Consider the following 18,863-nt stretch of genomic DNA (forward strand, 5'->3'; position numbering starts at 1 on the left):
ACTCTTTCATATGATAAAGTAACAAATGTTACCTCTAAATCAGGCCTCCTGCAGAAAAGAGAGATATGTATTCTGAAGGGAAAAAAAAAAAAAAAAGAGTCAAATAGTTTACTAAGCTAGCTGAGTATTGTGGATTTGCTCATAGCAAGGAAGAAAAACATCAAGGGAAAGAACTTTACTATTCCTCATTCTTAGTCTTTTTCATCCATCTTCCCATCTCCTCCAGCTGAGATTGTATAATCTACAAAGTTTACATCAAATATAAGAACAGAAACATTCCCTAAAACAGACGCTGCAAGGTTGGCTATCTTAAAAATATAAATAAAGAAATACCAGAACACATCAAAAACCTAAAGAGCCACCATGAGTAAACACATTAGGAGATCCTCCTCACCCAAAAGCACAGAAGCAAACCTAGTTACATAGTCATTCTGGCTGATTGACAGCCCTTATGTGATAAGTTTTCAAATTTCTGATTCCAGCCAGATACTTCACTCATCAGATCATACCCTAGGCGCCTGGTCTACCCATATCCTCACTTACCAAGGGGTATATTAAAAGCTCTGGGTCGTGCCAAAGCTTCGTCTCACACTTAAAGTTGCCTCTGCTAGTCATGATGCTTCACGACTCTTCTACCTGTCTGGGGACCTTCAGTACATTTTTGTTTCGCCCTGACCACGGAGAAAATGATGTGAACATTGTTCTTGGTTCACTACCTAGACCACTGATGACTCAGCTTGTCACTGCACTTTATTATCCAGATTGACACCTAATACTGATAATGACAAAAACTGAGCATCTAATGAATTATTGTCTTACTAATAATTTCTTCTCTCTGAAGGCTTAAGAAGTAATAAGGAGAACTACTACTTAACAGCAGTGAAAAGGGAAGAACCAAGATGAAAAATTTTGTCACAGAATTCTTAGAAGTCCATGTCAATTTTAAGCTCATAATTCCAAGCCAGTGAACAAAATGTGGCATGGATTTTAGAAACAGAAATTTTAAAAAGATATGTCTATATTTATATGAACAACTCTGTGTGTGTGTGTGTGTGTGCGCACACGCACGTGCGTGCGCGCACTGGGCAAACTATACTCCACGGGCTGAAACTGGCTCACTGCCTGATTTTGGATGATCTGTGAGGTAAGAACAGTTTTTACAGTTCTAAGTGGCTGAATCAAAATCAAAAGAAGAATATCTTGTGAAACATAAAAATTATATGAAATGCAAACTTTAGTGTCCATAAGTAAAAGTACTGGCACACAGCCACATTCATGCATTTAGGTGTTGTCCATAGCTGCTTTTATACTACAATGGCAGAGTCAAATATATGTAAAGGGACCAATGGTCCGCAACCTGTATTTACTATCTAGCCCTTCACAGAAAAAAATTACCAAGCCCTGCTTATATACAATGGCTTGACATGAAACTCAAAAATAAAAAATGGTCTGAGATAAATATCATATCAATTGAAATTATGAAATCTTGAAAGTGAAATTACAAGCTTCCAGTCTCAGAAAACACTAACAAAAAAAAGAAATTAGAAAATATCTTAAAAAAAACACAGCGTTACACAGGGATTATTCAACCTCAGAAGTGATATTACATGGCAAGAAATAGTACAGAAACATGACTCAAAGCTTTAATAAATGCTTGAAATGGGCTGAAGGAAATCCCGCTCCCCCCCCCAAAAAAAAGCTAGGAACATTTCAAGATATTATTTAGATACAGGGAAAATATTAAAGATATGAGCCTACTGTTTGGGGACAATGGTATGTTATCAGATAACTGAGATACGCCAAACTTCTTGTTTCTTTGGGTGGTTTTCACCTTCTGCACCAGAAAGAAAAGTGATGAAACTAAAATGGAAAATCAAATATGATTAACAAGAAAATCAAAGCTCAGGAATTAATAAGAGGACTGTGAGTCACTTTAGATAAGTTTAGGTGTACAGGACCAATAGATTACAATTTCAAGATATCTTTAAAAAGTGGCTTGTATATGTCATCACAGAACTACAGTTGATAACCTTGACAGAGTTACAAACAACAGAAGAGCAGATGTAATACATAAGAGGGACAAATGTTATTTTACTTTTTGAAGGTAAAAGCATTCTAGGAAATGAAGATCAGTGATCTTGACACTATTCCCCAACATTCTAGAACAGGTTACTAAACAGATGGTTTGTGAGCACTTAAATTTTTTTTTTAAAACCTGCCATGGATTTGTTAAAAATAAGCCATGCTAAACCTCGTTTCCTTTTCTGACGTGTTATTAGATGAGTGGATGAGAGAAATGCACTGGCTGTATAATGCCTGGACCAAGAAAAGTATGGAGTAAGTCTCTCATGGCCAACTGGGGTAAGGCCACTTACTATCTGTGTAACTGTGGGGAAATTTCTTAATATCTGGAATTAAGAGGCAGATGTCACGGATCTGTCAAGTTTCTGCACGCTTTGTGAGCAGAGGCACAGGAAGCCTTTGTTCTAGACTGTCTGTTCATGGACGTTTGTATAGCAAATAGCATTTGAAGACCGATAGTATCTCCCTCTGGAACAAAGGGAAGGTTTGCTTATAGCCCATTATAAAAGATCAGGGTTCCTAAACTTGGAGTTCGTTATCTGTGACACATAGTGTGCAGCATGGACTTGAGCCACTCCGTGGGGCCCCTGTGGGTCTGGGGGGACAAGGAACCAAAAAAAGCATGAGGCTCAGGCTGCTCGCTGTACCAGGAGTAAGACAGTCCTTTGTCTCTGACCTGGAAGTCTTTTGTCTTCTATATCATCCACAAAACAGTGGCTGGCTAATTTGTCAGCGTACAAGTAGGGTAAAATCTCAGATACTTCACAGTGCTTGACAACCTGTGGCTCAGCTTTGCCATTGGTAAAATGCGGAAATAACAGTAAGTCCTCATAAAGGTAGTATGAAGAATTAATTCATACACAAATTGCTTAGAAAAGCACCTACTTTAACTGCTCAAATGTTAGCTATTATTATAATGAAAGTTATGATTCATTTCAAATGTACATAGGTAGGTAAATAATCCCATCCAAAGGAGTAATGACAAGTCAAGAAGTCCATACTCACTAAGTTCAGAAAAGGCTCTATTCTTAACCCTGTTCTGCTCAATATTTTCAATTAATTAAGTAGCACTATAAAAATGTATGAATCAAAATTATGGAGACACAATTGCTAACATAGATAACAGAATCAGGATATTTAAAAAATCTTGACATGCTGAATACACTAAACTATAAAGAAACAAATTTAACAGACATACAAATCCTATTTTTACAATAAAGTATTCATGTTGTATATTAATTGCAACCTACATGAAATGAATTACAATTCTAATAACAATGTAACACGACTGAAAAAAAAAACAAATTTGCCATTATGTTAGAGAAAAATGGAGATAAATTTTCATTGTGTTCTGTGTTGGTCAGGCTACATTCATGATATGATATTTACCTCTGGATACACTTTAAAGGGAAACTCCAGCAAAGAGAAGCGTACCCAGAGGACAGTGATCAGAACTGTGAAGGGTGAAATAAATCCATATAAAGTATAACTGAAGAAATCTGACTTCTTTATCCTGAGAAAGGAAAGGTTTATTGAGGATGAAAATTTTTCAGACATCTGCAAAATTATCTGTGTGAAACAGTCTGTGTGAAACCAAAGGGTGGAGTTAGAAAAATGGCTAATTGATTTCAGTTCAGTGTAAAGAAGAACTTTCTAACAATTAAAGTTTTCAAATATTGGGTATTAAGATTAGTTCTCCATTCATGGAAGTTTTTGAAAGCCACTAGCCAGGACTATGAAAATGGGGATTGCCTCTCTCACGTACAGATGTCTTTAAACTGCTCACTTCTTATCTGTAAAAAAGGCAACCCACAGGGAGTTTCCCCAGGCCTCTTGTGTATTTTCACTCCTGTCTTGCCTCCCTGGTTTCTATTCCATTTCAGCCTAGCTGGTCTCTTCAAACCGATGATTTGTTCTTAGCAGCCCACCTGACTTTTTGATTTACCTCTCTGATTATTTCCTTTTTCCATACACTGCAGCCCATAGGCCATCTCACAGTAGCACCTGGGTAACAGACCTTGGCCCCATCTCCCATCTGCTTTGGAAGGGAGAATAAAAAATTAGTTTCATGATCTCAAAGGTTTCTTTCAATTCTAGGATTCTCGGATCCCTCTTACTTCTTTTTCCACATCCACAGATTGGTGGATGATCAGTAATTGATGAATAAATGAGTAAGTGAATGAATAAATGAGTATTATTAAGCAATTGATAATGAGCTTCTTTCTTCTTTAAAAACTAGCTACCTGAATGGGTCTCACACCTTTCAACCAGTCAAACAGATGACAAGGAGTGAAAAGACAAGAAGAGCAAACACCTGTGGAAACGAAGGAATGAAGTATGAGAGCAAGAGAAAGATTAGGGGTGGAAACAGAAATGAGGGTAGACAGCTATGGAGAAGACCCCAAAATTAACTCTCAGAAATTATTAACTAGTAAAGTCTCTAGTTCATAAGCCAAGTCAATTTATAAGCCAAAATAAAATTTAAGGCTATATTAAATTAACATATATTTGAATAAAAACAGGAGAGGAGAATTCTAAACTCCTCAGAAATTATGACAGGAGCAAGCAACTACATTCTTGCAAAGGCAAAAATGATATACACAACAATATTGGTGAATCTCATGCATTAAGCCAGGTGAAAGAAGCCTGCCTCAGAAGGCTACATACCGCACGATGTATAAATATAACACAGAGTTGAATGTAACACATACATACATATATATATATAAAATACATATATATACACACACATACACAGTGTAATATTATTCAGCCTTGAGAAAGGAGTATATCCTGCCATTTGCAACAACATGGATGGACCCTGAGCACATTATGCTGAGACAAGTCAGAGAGAGGAAGACATGTACTGTATGACACCACATAGAAATGGAAGCTAATAAAGTCAAACGTGTAAAACACAGAGAGCGAAATGGTGGTTACCAAGAGATGGGGATGGGGGGTGAGATTGATGTTGTTTAAGGGTACAAACCTGGAAGCAGTAGTAAATAAGCCACAGAGATCTAATACACAGTATAATGAATATAGACAAAAATATTGCACTAAAATTTTGTGATGTGATAGATATGGCTACAATACCAATCATCTACAACATATAACATGTTGGACAACTTAAATGTAAACAGTGTTACATATCAAATTCATTCAATTAAAAAAACTGTTCCCCTCCCCCCAAAAACAGACTTGAAAAAAACAAAACTCTAGGGATAGAAAATAGATCAGTGGTTACTAGATACTACAGGATGAGAGGCGGGGTTGACGAAAAGCCATATGAAAAAATTTTGGAGCAAGATGGAACTGTTCCAAATCTTAATTGTGGTAGTGAGTACACAACTATATATGTTTGCCAAAATATACAGAACTGTACATTAAAAAGAAGCAAATTTTACTGTATGTAAATTATCTTTAAAAACGGAAAAAAATTAAAGAGCTGAAAACAACTCCGTAAAGATGAGCAATTAAAACATGGTTTGTGTTATTAGTAAATCACAATAAAATCATAGCAATATTTTCTTAGATCAGTCTTCCAAGGCAAAGGAAATAAAAGCAAAAATAAACAAATGGTACCTAATCAAACTTACAAGCTTTTGCACAGCACAGGAAACCATCAACAAAATGAAAAGACAACCTACGGACTGGGAGAAAATATTTGCAAATGATGTGACCGACAAGGGCTTAATTTCCAAAATATACAAACAGCTCATACAACTCAATATGAAAAAAAACCCAAACAACCCAATGAAACAATGGGCAGAAAACCTAAATAGACATTTCTCAAAGAAGACATACAGATGGCCAACAGGCACATGAAAAGATGCTCAAGGTCACTAATTATTAGAGAAATGCAAATCAAAACTACAATGAGATATCACCTCACACTGGTCAGAATGGCCATCATCAAAAAGTCTACAAATAATAGGGAGTTCCCTGTTTGCCTAATGGTTAGGATTCTGGGCTTTCACTGCTGTGTGGCCCAGGTTCAATCCCTGGTCAGGGAACTGAGATCCTGCAAGCCATGCATGGGGCGACCATATTAAAAAAAATAAAAGCCTACAAACAATAAATAAGATATGGAGAAAAGGGAACCCTCCTTCACTATCGGTGGGAATGTAAATTGGTGCAGTCACTTTGGAAAACTGTAGGGAGTTTCCTTAAAAAACTAAAAATAGAACTACCACATGATCCAGCAATCCCATTCCTGGACATGTATCCAGAAAAGACGAAAACCCTAATTCAAAAAGATACACGCGCCCCAATGTTCATAGCAGTGCTATTTACAACAGCCAAGACATGGAAGCAACCTAAGCGTCCATCAACAGATGAGTGAAGATGTGGTGTTTTTATACACACACACACACATACACACAATGGAATATTACTCAGCCATAAAAAGAATGAAATATTGCCATTTGCAGCAACATGGATGGACCTAGAAATTATCATACTAAGTGAAGTAAGGCAGAGAAAGACAAGTATCATATGATATCACTTATATGTGGAATCTAAAATATAATACAAATGAACTTATTTTCAAAACAGAAACAGACTCACAGACATAGAAAACAAACTATGGTTACCAAAGGGGAAAGGGGGAGGGAGGGATAAATTAGGAGTGCGGGATTAACAGATACATACCACTATACATAAAATAAACAACAAGGATTTACTGTATAGCATAGGGAACTATATTCAATATTTTGTAATAACCTATAATGGAAAAGAATCTGAACATATAACTGAATCACTGTGCTATACACCTGAAACACAATATTGCACATCAACCACAGTTCAACTGAAAAATGGAAAAAATTAAAGGTATTAAAACAACTTGGTAAAGATGAGCAATTAAAATATGGTTTGTATCATTAATAACTCACAGTGAAAGTAACAATTCTGATAGAAAATTATCAGGATCATTTCTACAATACAGTGACCAATATCTTATTTAAGAATGAAACATCAAATGTATAGCCAAATAGCTTTTTTAAAATAAATATATTTTCACTGTCTTATAAATAGGTAACATGTAAAAATAAAATTAATCATTCACATTCTATTTTTAAATGTCCTCTCATAAAAATGTAATTCTAGTAATAAGAAAATAAACATTAAATATTTTATTATGTATGTATTCATATCTTGTTACCATATATTCTCTACTACTGTACATTTGCCCTTAAAATTTGATCTTATACAGTCAGAAAAACAAGTTGTCTCTCAAAATAAAAACTAAACTTATAATAACGATGTTCCTTTAATATAGTTATATGAGTAAGCATGTACTTGGTCATATTTTAGAATCTGGCATCGTTTCAGCCAAGTGGGAATGAGATATTTCCAGGACACAATTAGAGGGGTATCAAGGAGAACAGATATGTAAAATCAAATACCTATTAGAAGTGACAAACTGCATTGCCTTTCTTCTATTTGTGGAATAGTTTGAGCAATAGACATGTGGGACTAGAGATAGTCTGAAATTACTGAAAATTACAAAAGAGCAAAGAATTGGAAGTGATAAGAGGGCAACTTAAAAGCATACTTTTCTGGAAGTAGAGAAATATTATAAATAGATCAAGAAAATACAGATTTAAAATTATTATATTTGGGACAACACAAAGTGAGACTGTCAAATGAATTTTATTTTTAGTTACAGGAGTATACATTCTCTGTAACATAAAACAAGGTAAAATGTATTGAAAAGTGAACATTTGCAAGCTTACATCACCGCTAAAAATGACCACAATTTATAATCCCCTGCCTTCTGAGAAGTAATCTGTAGCTACACTCCTCATCTGTCTACATAGTAGGCTGATGGTCAGAATGAGAAAAGAGACAACACCATGCATGGGACAGCACACTTCACGGGGTATGTACACTTGGTGTAACTGCACACATTGCATGACTGGGGGACGGGACAGCAAAACAGTGAAGGAATAACCTAGACGAGGCTCTAAAGACTTTTCAGCATTTCCCAGGAGAAGAAAAAAAGATGTCTCAAGAAACGTGGGACCAAGCTTCCTATGCGGTACACTGTATAAAACCTCGGGTCACTCCCTTTAAGCCAAACTACAGCCAAGACACGCAGCGCCCCTACAGCTGGGAGTTATGCTTCCTTTTAACGTAGCACAATGCACAGACTGGACCATGAGGCGACCCAACGTTTCAGGTGTGTGCGTAAGGTCCATTAAAAAGGAGAGCTCTAATTTTAGAAAGACAAAGTTTATCAAACAGCTCATTCAACTCCACATTTTATTTCTGGATTGGTGCCACCAACAGCTAAATATAGAAATGAGCACAGGACCAAGGCAAAATTGTGAAGAAATTAATATTTATGGGATGTTAATGGTATGCGCTTCAGGGAAGAGGATGCCAGGCGGTTATTTATTTTTCTCAACCCTAACATGCCCAACTCCGCATGCACTCACTTCTCCTCTCCTTGTTTCATCATCCTGGTTAAATAAGGGGAGGCTCCTTTCCTGACTGAGAAGGAGGGGAGGGATGTGAAAATCCCAAGCGGGCTAAGACAACTGAAGAAAAATACTCTCACATTTTAACTGAGCCTCCTGAGCTTCATAAACAAAGTTATCTACGGTAATTTTTTGTTGGTTTTAATTGTTTTGATTTTAGGAATTATCTTTTTCTCCCAGTCACTCTTACATGTGTGTTTACATGGTAGTAAGAGAGAACCTGTTCACAGCTTCAAATTTGATTCCATGTATTTCATAAAAGGTTTCAGTTGAAAGTAACCTAAAAACTACTCCAGTCTCTCTTTAATTTTGGAGGAAATGACTCACCCAATATTGCACAATAATTAAAGTCAGACCAAGGACCAGAATGCAGGTCTCCTGGCACTTAATGTGGAACTCTGAACAGTAAACCAAGCGGGCTGTTTTACTATCTGAGATAATAATTACGTTTTCCAGAAGGAGTCATTTTCATTCACATTCTAATATGCATTATTATTATCAGACAAGGCCTTTAATACAAAATTTCCTACTTGGAACAAGGAAAGGAGAATACACTGGGACTTGGAATAGCCAGATGGCAACATAGAGGGCACTGGGTACCTAAGGACCAGGATAAAAAAGGCAGAAAGCATAGGTTAGTAATTTTTTAAAAAGGGAAAAGTGGGGTAATTATGTACTAAAGCCCCACTTTGCCCTGCTTCAGCTTTCCAAGGACCACATATTCACTCGTGATATAATAAGAGATCAGAAGTATTCTGAAAGATCTCATAATTCAGTCAGGAGGAGGGAAGAGAAAGAGAAAAATGAGATGAAGTAGGCAAAGAGAGACCTCCTTCTTCATTACCAATAGAAAAGATTATAGACTCCTTTCTCTTTCTCAAGGTATTTAGAACAAGACTGATGAGCAAGCTAATGCAAATTTTAAATATGGACACAGTATGTGAGAGAGAGCTCTATAGGACATTAGGTTTATGAGAACATAATCTGTGTATGTGGGTGGTGTTATATGGAGAGTTGTATCACTTATTCAGGCCTTAGCTGAAGATGTCCCAAAGCAATGTGAGCAAACTAAAGAGTGGGATTTTAAATTTGGAAAGATGGGCTTTCCAGCAAATCATAAATCCACAACCTGCTCTGTTTAAAGATAGATACTGAAAGGATGAAAGAAAAGACACGTTGTAAACTATGATGTGTGTGCCAATGCAAAAAAAGTGAAGCCACCTAAATCTAAAGGTTTCACAAAAGACCTTGACTTAACCCATTTTCCTCCCTCTTTCCTCACAGAAGATCCCCAGAATTACTTGGAATGCCCGTGTTGTACTCATAGTGTAGCCATTAGAAACATCTATATACATGACTTATGCTAGTCATATTAAGATATAATGATGAGTCATATGATTAAATGTCAGTTAAACGGTGCTAAGCATTATTACAATGAAGTACTCAACTACTGAGCATTTGTCGTCCAAAAGCACGAACATCCACTCACAACTTTCAAGTTAAATGTCATATTGTTTCGCAGATCAAGAGTAAAAAAGAGACACAGAAAAATGAAATTGAAGCACACCCACCTGAGATGAGAGCCATGTCTTGGCCAATATAATAGTAATATGGTATAAAATTATGTAAGATGAAAAAGTAAGGTGAAAAGGAATTTCAATGATACACACACAAAATGGAGCAATGATACAGACAGAAGTAACTTCCTGGACCTCCACAAAGTCATGCATTCCTCAATTCAATATTTAGTTTTAGAGCGCCTACCAAGTACAAGGCATGTTCTAAGCACTGGGTTAGAACAGTGCCCAAAAGAAAATCTTTGGATCCATGGAATATACAATCTCATTGAGGGAACAGATGATAAACAAACAATCTTTCTAAAGTCAGCTGATAGTGCTATGGGGGAAAATAACGTATGGTAAAGGTGACAGAGCATGATCAATAAGGATTTAGGATAATAGGGCAGTCAGAGAAGGCTTCTCTTATAAGGATACGTTTGAGCAGAGACCTGAAGTTAGTGAAGATACCTGAGAGTAGAGCATTCCAGACAGAGAGAATAGAGAGGAAAACTCTGAGTTTGGAATCAGCTGATCCCATTTTGAGGAATGTCAAGGAAGTCAGTGTCTAGAGTTGACTGAATAAGAGGAAAATGATAGAAAATACTGTCAGGAAGCAGGTGTCAAATAATATGGACTTATGTAATGTCTTTGTCTTTTATTCTGAGAGACACAGAAGCTGTTGGAAGGTTTATACAAAAGAGTGACATAATCAAACAGATATATCTTCAAAAGATCACTCTGCTACATGGAGAATAAACTGTGGTGCCTGGAGGGAGAAGAAGGGGGATAAATAAGCAGCTACTGCAACAATTCAAGGAGTTGTTGATGGTCTATCTGATCAGACTGGTTGGGGGTGTACTAACTAGATATATAAAACAAGATTTGGGGGGACCATTTAGCTCAACTAAAGACAGACTGAGAAAGGGGAAAAAATGAAGACAAAAAGGAAGTGAAGAGTTAGTTGCAGGCACACAGATATAGCTCAACCAAATCCTGGAACATAAATTTGGGTGAAGTAATGGTGAGGAATAGCTTTTAAGGATGTTGGGGATCTTTTTTTTTTAAATGAGATGATTTTATGACAGTCTACATATGCTAAGATGTTAAGATATTTGGATTAATGTACTATAAGTTTCTCCACACTATCTGCCAGCAAGAAATTTTATAAACGCTTTCTCTGAAATATGCCTACCACAGATTTTTTTCTTACCCCCTAAAATACACTTTAAGAAACTTTTTTTTTTCTTAAATGGAGAAAAAGTTGCAAAATGATGGTTGTGGTTCTGTATGTGTACCAAAATGATACAAAACAAAAATAATGCAAAAAAAATATTTCACAGAAAATGCCATCATAAAAGTTGAGAAGAAAAGAAATAAATTAATACCAGGAAAACTTTAGGTTCTTTGTAGTAGCATCCTTTCTTTGAGGAATTTAAAGCTAATTTCCTTAACCTGTCTTTTAAAATTTTATGATATTCTCATGGTACAAATCTTTTAGACTTATGTTAGAAAGAGCTTTAAAAAGAAACACTAAAAACTTAAATAAATTTCAAATCAACATTATCTTCCACAAAGTATATTTTAAGGTTTCCAAGATAGAAATCAAAGGAAATTGAGGAACATTAATAAACTAAAAATGCTGAGAGCTTTTAAACCCCTGGGGATTCATCTGCTTCACAGCAATGTGCTTTTTCAACATTTAAATTTTATTGGCTCCTGCTAATGAAAAAATTTGCCACAGCAGAAAAGAATGAAGATGTCAGCTCCATATGACATATTTATCAATATAATGGTAAGGTATGTTCTCGAGACCCTTGGTGGATTGTAGACAGAAAGAAGTGTACAACTGACTGGGAAGTTGAATTCAATCAACAGAGTATATTAAAGTTAAAGAGCACATATCTCAAATATCAAGGAATTCAAAAGGTTGAACCTTCACTCCACAGATAATTTATGGAGTAAATGGATTTTTAATAAAATTTTACACAAATCATATTAATTGAGGGAATTTTAGAATTCAAATTGTTCGTGGTAAGGAAGCTAAACAAATGAACGAATACAAGTCAATTTAGAGAAAGTAAACCAAGTTCACAATCACAAAATGAAAAAGTATTAGGATTCAGTGTGAACTATAAGCTATAAATTGTTAAAATATAATGTTTCTTTAAAATGAAATAGGGGTGATACAAGTATACCTCATTTCAGAGCACAGGTATATTCTGTTAATTTGGCTGCTGGGCAAAATTCTGTATAGATAAACACAAATTCCTAGTCACTCCAATTATAAAATTGAGATTATGCTCCTAAAAATAATTAGGTCAATACTTAATAATATCACATTTGAGAAAACAGCAAATCACTGAAGCATCTATTTAGAGAAAAAATAGTTTAAATGAATACCATTACTGAAAATAAGTCACCACATACATATAGGTTTACTTTTTCATTTTAACATTAATAGTGTTGGAACATAACAAATCTAAATATTCTCTAAGGACCTCTCTTCAGCATCTCAATATTCTAATGTTAACCTCTGAGCTATAATATCTCTTTATATGTCACCAAAGTTACTCTCTTTTTTTGTTCGTTTTGTTTGAAAAATTGCAGGCAGGGGATAGATGAAAACACTGTGCAGAGCAAAAGAGTATATACAAAAATACATCAAAGGTAATGACAGGGCAGAAGGAAATAAGCAAGTGGAAGTAAGTACCATTTATTTTAATAGGTAGGAACACCTACAAGGAAAGGCTATTCTACTTATTAGTATTTATGGAATTCAATAGTAGTGAATTTTCATATAACCAATGCTGGGCTTAAAAACAAAGTAATGTTATTTTTAATCAACCCTCCTATTCTTAGATAAGGTGTTAAAAAACAAAATAGTTATGGGACAAATGAAGAAGCTAAAGTTTGGAACAACTCCATAAGAAAGCACTGAAAATGATCTAAGCCTCATGAAAAAACAAACCTAAAGAACTTAAATTATTTTCACCTGATAACACTCTGTAAGTGATATGACTGAAGTCCAAGTATATTAAGAGATAAGTAGTTGGACCTAAGAAAATATGCATGTCATCTAAAAAAAAGAAGAGATGTAAACTATGGCATATAAAACTCAAATTAGGCATTAGGTTATTTGTGCATCATAAGCACCGTAATATGTTTAAGGAAAGTTTCAAGCACCTTTCAGAAGGCTTAAGAAGATAAACAACAATCTTTCTGGGTTGGATTTGACCAAGTTTGTTAGAACTCTATGAATTAAGCACTACATAAATAAGGTTACTTTCAAAATCTATGCAAATCTTAAAATACACTAATTAGGGGGCCTAATTTAAGAAATAAACTTTCTTTTATCAAAGGGCAGTATGAATCTGGGCACTGGTTAGAACATTTTAGATCCATTCATTTATCACTAAGATCACTACCATCTATCACAAAGTTAAAGAAAAAAACAAACAAACAAAAAAACTGTGCCATGAATTAGTATTCAGTGACTGTAATGCAACTGACATTATTTCGGAATTCAACTGTGATTTGCAATTTTATTTAGCAACAACACTCATGCCAAGAGAACTTCTTAGTGATATTCTCTTACAAGTCAATGGTCTCTTTTTTTTTTTTTTTAAATTTTTATTGGAGTATAGTTGCTTTACAATATTCTGTTAGTTTCTGCTATACAGCAAAGTGAATCAGCTATACGTATACATATATCCCCTCTTTTTTGGATTTCCTTCCCATTTAAGTCACCACAGAGTGATGAGTAGAGTTCCCTGTGCTATACAGTAGGTTCTCATTAGTTATCTATTTTATACATAGTATCAACAGTTTATATATGTCAATCCCAATCTCCCAATTCATCCTACCCTGCCATTTCCCCCTTGGTTTCTTTTTGATTTAATTGAGACAGACAGAAAATACATAACCACTTCCAACATTCAGTTTTCTATCAGTATTATAACAGTTGACACAACATGAGACTGTCCACACAGAAACAAGGGTGATGAGGCAGAGCAGCTATAGATCTTTAAATATAACGCAAACAATATCTCTTTTATGTAATTAAGTACTGTATCCCTCACATTTTCTCTTGAAATAAAAATGTCTGGTAAATTTGGCTATGTTCAATGTATTATTATATGCTCTAAGAGTCTCAATCAAGCCATGAAGGTATTTTCACATATTTAAATATACTTTTCATAAAGTACAATTCTAATAGTTATGCAAAGAGAGTTGTTTTGTGTTTCTGAGTTTTTGCTTGTACAAAAGGAATATAACTTCTCATTACAGGTTTTCTGTAATTTTAATGTTCACCTTTTTTCCTATTTTTTGGTGTGTCACATACAATTTCCCCTATTTTAGGATTCTAGAATATCACAAAGATTTATTTTAATTTATTTTTAAAGCAAAACCACTGTACTACCATCAATGCAAAGAAATAAAACTCCAATGACAGTTTACTCAGATATAACTATTCATAAATCTATTCACATCATAATGTAATTATAGGTCTCTTTTCACTCGAAAACAATATTCAGTTCTAGAATTTCTATCATCTGAATCCTAAAGTATAAGTTGAGGAATTTTGAAAGATAGTTTAAAATAGCTCATAACTGCTATTTGTATACATTTCCCTTTGATTGCTCTATTTTAATATTCATCGTAGTGTAATAGTAACATTTAATAAACTATGTATAAAAAAGAAAAAACTTGTACTCACATTTAAATTGAATGTTAAAAATTATTCCCTTAATTTTTTTTGTATTCTTGTACTTAAAAGTGAAATTTAAGACGATCTTTTAAAATCGAGTGTCTTCTGTCACTTTACCAACAGGGATGTATCATCAGGTTTCTAGTGTCCTCTTTAAAAGTCAGTAACTTTACCACAGTTAAACCTTTCTTTCACTTAAGTTTTAGATAACAATGAAATGGTGGGTTTCTTAGAGAAGTACTGAACTGAACAACTACTGAAAGTGGGTCTAGTTTAGTAATAAAAATGGAAGGATGGACGGAAGGAAGGAAAGATACAACTTTTAAAAGCTCTAAAGCTGAAATGAAATTTTATGACCCTAATGACCATAGTGTATCTGACTTTATACCCACTTCATTAATACATATACAAATAAATCAAAATTGTAAATTATTGTTTAGCAGTATTAAATAAACACTACATTTTAAAATTCCAGGACACTGAGAATATACTTATCCATAACTCACAATGACAGAAAAGATAAACAGGCCTTTTGACAACATAAAACATTTCCTGAGGTACACCACAATGCGAAATTGAAGACGAAAATATCTGAAAGCTCATCTTTGTTTGAGTCTTGACCTCTAGCACAGACGTGCTATTAAACACACCCCTCCTGTCTCCACTGAAGCCTAACCAAACTATTTGAGTTAGGAGAGTGTGCAAAGATGTGCCTTCCAGGCAAACTTCTGTTTTCTAAAAGTTAATCTCCCGAAATACTTCCAGTTGGAAATCGTCCACTTCAGCTACTTGACACCAGGGCGTCACTTTCTCCCCTTGGCTTACCTGCTACTACTTAATTATTCTTCTAAGCAGGCTCTGGACAAGTTGGGGAGGTAGCTCTTTCAGCACTTCTGAATCCATGACGACTACAAATGTACACACCTAACACACTCCCACAGGTCTTTCACACGTCGCGAAAGCCTGACCACCTGGGAGCAGACAGGACTCGAGGAACAATCCTCAAAATCAAGGAACTGACTGGATTTCAACATGTGGTGAGAGAAAATGGGCGGGGCGGGGCAGGGCGTGGGGGGGGGCGGATAGGAGCACTACAGACTAGCAGCTGTCCATTAAGTGGTTTAAAACTGTTGGTTAAAAAGCTGAATAAACAAATACACAGATGGGTCTAGTTCCTTGGGGATTCCGGAGTCTGAGGAGCCCCCCAAGCGGTGTCCAGTTGGGCCTCTCTTGCCGAGTCCGCGTGCAAAGCGCGCACTGGTTCCGCTCTCAAATGCCCCACACTCGCACGTGCCTTTCCCTCCCGTTGCTCCTAATGAGTTTCACCCGCGCGCCAGGTGCCCTGAGAGACTTACCTAAGGGATCTCAGGGTCTGCGGATAGGAGGGCAACTTTCCGTCCCTGCTCTAGCCCGGCCCGAACGCTCGGGGCAAGCGAGGGTCCACGCAGACGCTAGTCCCTAGGTCGGGGTGCCCGGGCGTCCGGGCGCTTTGCGGCCCGAGGGGCGGGGAAAGGCGCGCGGCAGACGTGCGGGCGGCGGACGCGGCCACCTAGTGGGTCCGGCCCGCGCCGCCGCCGCCGCACGTGCGCCGCCGCGAGCGCTGAGGGACGTCGGGACCCGCGCTCCCCCGGGGTCAAAGTCAACCCGGCGCGACCGCCCTCCGCTCGCCCGGGGCCTCCGCGGATTTACAGGTAAAAGCCAACCGAGAACACCTCCCTTTCTCCGAAAGGTGTCTGCGCCCCTCCCTCGTGCCCTCCCTGAAGAACCGGGAGGCGCGATTTCACCCCCAAACCCACCCTCAGAGTGGGGAGACCTTGCCAAAGCTGAATAAAAATAAGAGCAGGACAGACCCCGGGTGAAGCGGCTCCTGCTAACCGTGGACAGGGGAAAGAGCGCGATCGGGGGCAGCAGTCGAGATGCACGATCATCCTGAAGCGTCACTAGGGGCCAGGAGTTTCTTCGCTGGAGAAGCAGGACTGTCCCCTCTCCGCCTCCCATTCCAGAGAAGTACTTGTGAAATGTACGCTGAAGTGTCTAACTTTGAGACCAGAAGCGTGCACTTGCCCCACTGAGTAAATAAAGGTCAGCAGTAGTTGGATCAGTAAAGTTGGTCCAACCGCCAGATGTTCTCACTCTCGTTTCTCCTCTCGGGGGGGTGGGGGGGAGGAGGGGTAGGAAGGAAGAGGAAGAGACAACAAACAAGAGAAATAAAAGAGTAAACGAACACAACTGGCGTCTCCGCACACATATTCCTCCAGCCGCGGTCTCGCCAGACGAGGCAACACTGGGCACATACAAAACTAAAAACCGTCCGTGAGGCAACAGCTACCTCCCCTCTCTCGACTCCCCCTTCCCCACATCACAAAGCAAAATGAAAAAGAACGAGCGGTGATGTTGGGTCCGGAACGCGACCCGGATGCCGAGCCGAAATTTGACACATGTCACACCCGCCCCGCCGCGCCGCGCCGCACCGAGCGCAGCGACTGGGGCGAAACTTTGCCGCCGCCGCCGCCGCCGCCCTGGGAGGAGCGCGGAGCAGAGTAAAGGCGCACGCAGCCCGGCCCCGGGTGGAGGTGGCTGGGACGGGCTGGGGGGGCGGAGGTGAAGCGCGCCACAGTGAGGGCAAAGAAACTTACCGCGACCGAGGACGCCTGGGCAGCGTCCCGGGAGGTGGCACCCGCGGCGCCGAGGCAGAAGCTCCCAAACAACACACCCACGCGCGATTCCTGTCAGCTGCTGCCGCGAGTGGGGGCGCGCCCGGGGTGGGGGCTGGAGGAAGCCGCAGCTGGCGGACGCGGCCGCCGCATAAATAACCCGGACCGGCGCTCAAGGGCGGGCTGCGCGGGGCTCGAGCCGGGGCGCTGCGGCCGCCGCAGAGCTGCACGCGCCGGCGTGTCTCGCGCTTTCTCGGAGGCTCGCGCTGTCTCGCGCTGCCGCTCCCCCCACCCGGATCTGTGTGTGTGTGTGTGTGTGTATGTGTGTGTCTATGTGTGTGTCTATGTGTGTGTCTATGTGTGTGTCTATGTGTGTGAGTGTGCGCTGGCGGGCGCGCGCACCCGGCCGCGCGCGCGTGTTGTTGGCAATGCAAACTGTACACACGCTGCGCGCCGAGCCGCCTCTTCTCGGAGGGGCGGGCGGAGGGAAGGGACGCCTCCGAGGATTCTGAAGTACTGTTGGGCCACTTGTTTGTTTTTGTTTTACTTTGCGTTGTTATCGTTGACTGTTGTTGTTGATCCCCAAAGTGGTTTGGGACCAGCTGGTTAGGATGCCTGTCACCCCCATCCACCTATTTCCTCCCCCGGCTCCCCCAACTTCTTTAAGGGAGGGGGAAGCGCGGAATAGAATGTTGTTCGGATTTGCAGGGGAGCCTCCTGACTGACGTCAGGTCCACCTGCTCTGTAAACAACTCGCCGGAGAACTTGTTTGTTCTGCGCCGGTTCCTCCCCCACCCCCACCCTTCTCCCCACCTCCTGCTCCGCCTCCTCCCGCTCGGCCCAGACGGCGAGTCGAGGAAGGGGGTTGGGGAGGGAGGAGAGAACAAAACCGTATGCTGTATTGGCAAAGCCGAGTTGTGTCTGCTGCTCCTTGGCAGTCCCCAAAGTACGTCCTCTCAGCAGACGGAGCTGCTGGCAAATGAAACAGGGGATTCCAAGCGAAGTGCAGGAAGCCTCGAAGGGATCCGAAGCCCTCGGTGGCAAGGAGTGAAAGTACTCGATAGTCAGAAAGGGAGACCCAAGCGTGCGTTAAAACGCTGATTGGCCTTTCTTTTCACGGTGTGTGCCTCCGCGGCCTGGGGTGGAGAGAGGCCGAGTGTCTTTCTCATTCTTCATTGTTGTCGTGGCTCCTGTCTCACTTGGGCCCGGGAGTTCTCGGGCTTCCTCGTGGTCGCACAGCCCTGCTCACCGGCTTGGGGCCGGGCTGCGGGCCGGCCGGGGCGGAGCTTGGAAGGAAGGGGCCGCCGAGCTAGGACTCTTAGGGTCTGCGGCTTTCGAGACGGGCCCTATCAGTGACTGAGGGGAGCCAAGTAAC

General features: G+C 39.4%; 1 protein-coding gene across 9 annotated transcripts in view; it reads right to left on the reverse strand.

Moving 5' to 3' along the window:
• FOXP2 (forkhead box P2) overlaps positions 1 to 17,877 on the reverse strand; it is a 531,282-nt gene extending 513,405 nt beyond the window's left edge. For 4 of the 9 annotated variants that reach the window (XM_059933573.1, XM_059933572.1, XM_059933571.1 and 1 more), the window contains exon 1: positions 16,190 to 16,321. The gene's annotated coding sequence lies outside the window, so the exon portion shown is untranslated. Of the gene's footprint in view, positions 1 to 16,189; positions 16,322 to 16,684; positions 16,903 to 17,470 lie in introns of those variants that run through there. The other 5 variants (XM_059933568.1, XM_059933564.1, XM_059933566.1 and 2 more) reach the window with 4 other exon arrangements.
• Positions 17,878 to 18,863: the final 986 nt, after the last annotated feature.

The sequence above is a fragment of the Balaenoptera ricei genome, chromosome 9, assembly GCF_028023285.1.
Source record: "Balaenoptera ricei isolate mBalRic1 chromosome 9, mBalRic1.hap2, whole genome shotgun sequence".
Lineage (NCBI taxonomy): Eukaryota > Metazoa > Chordata > Mammalia > Artiodactyla > Balaenopteridae > Balaenoptera > Balaenoptera ricei.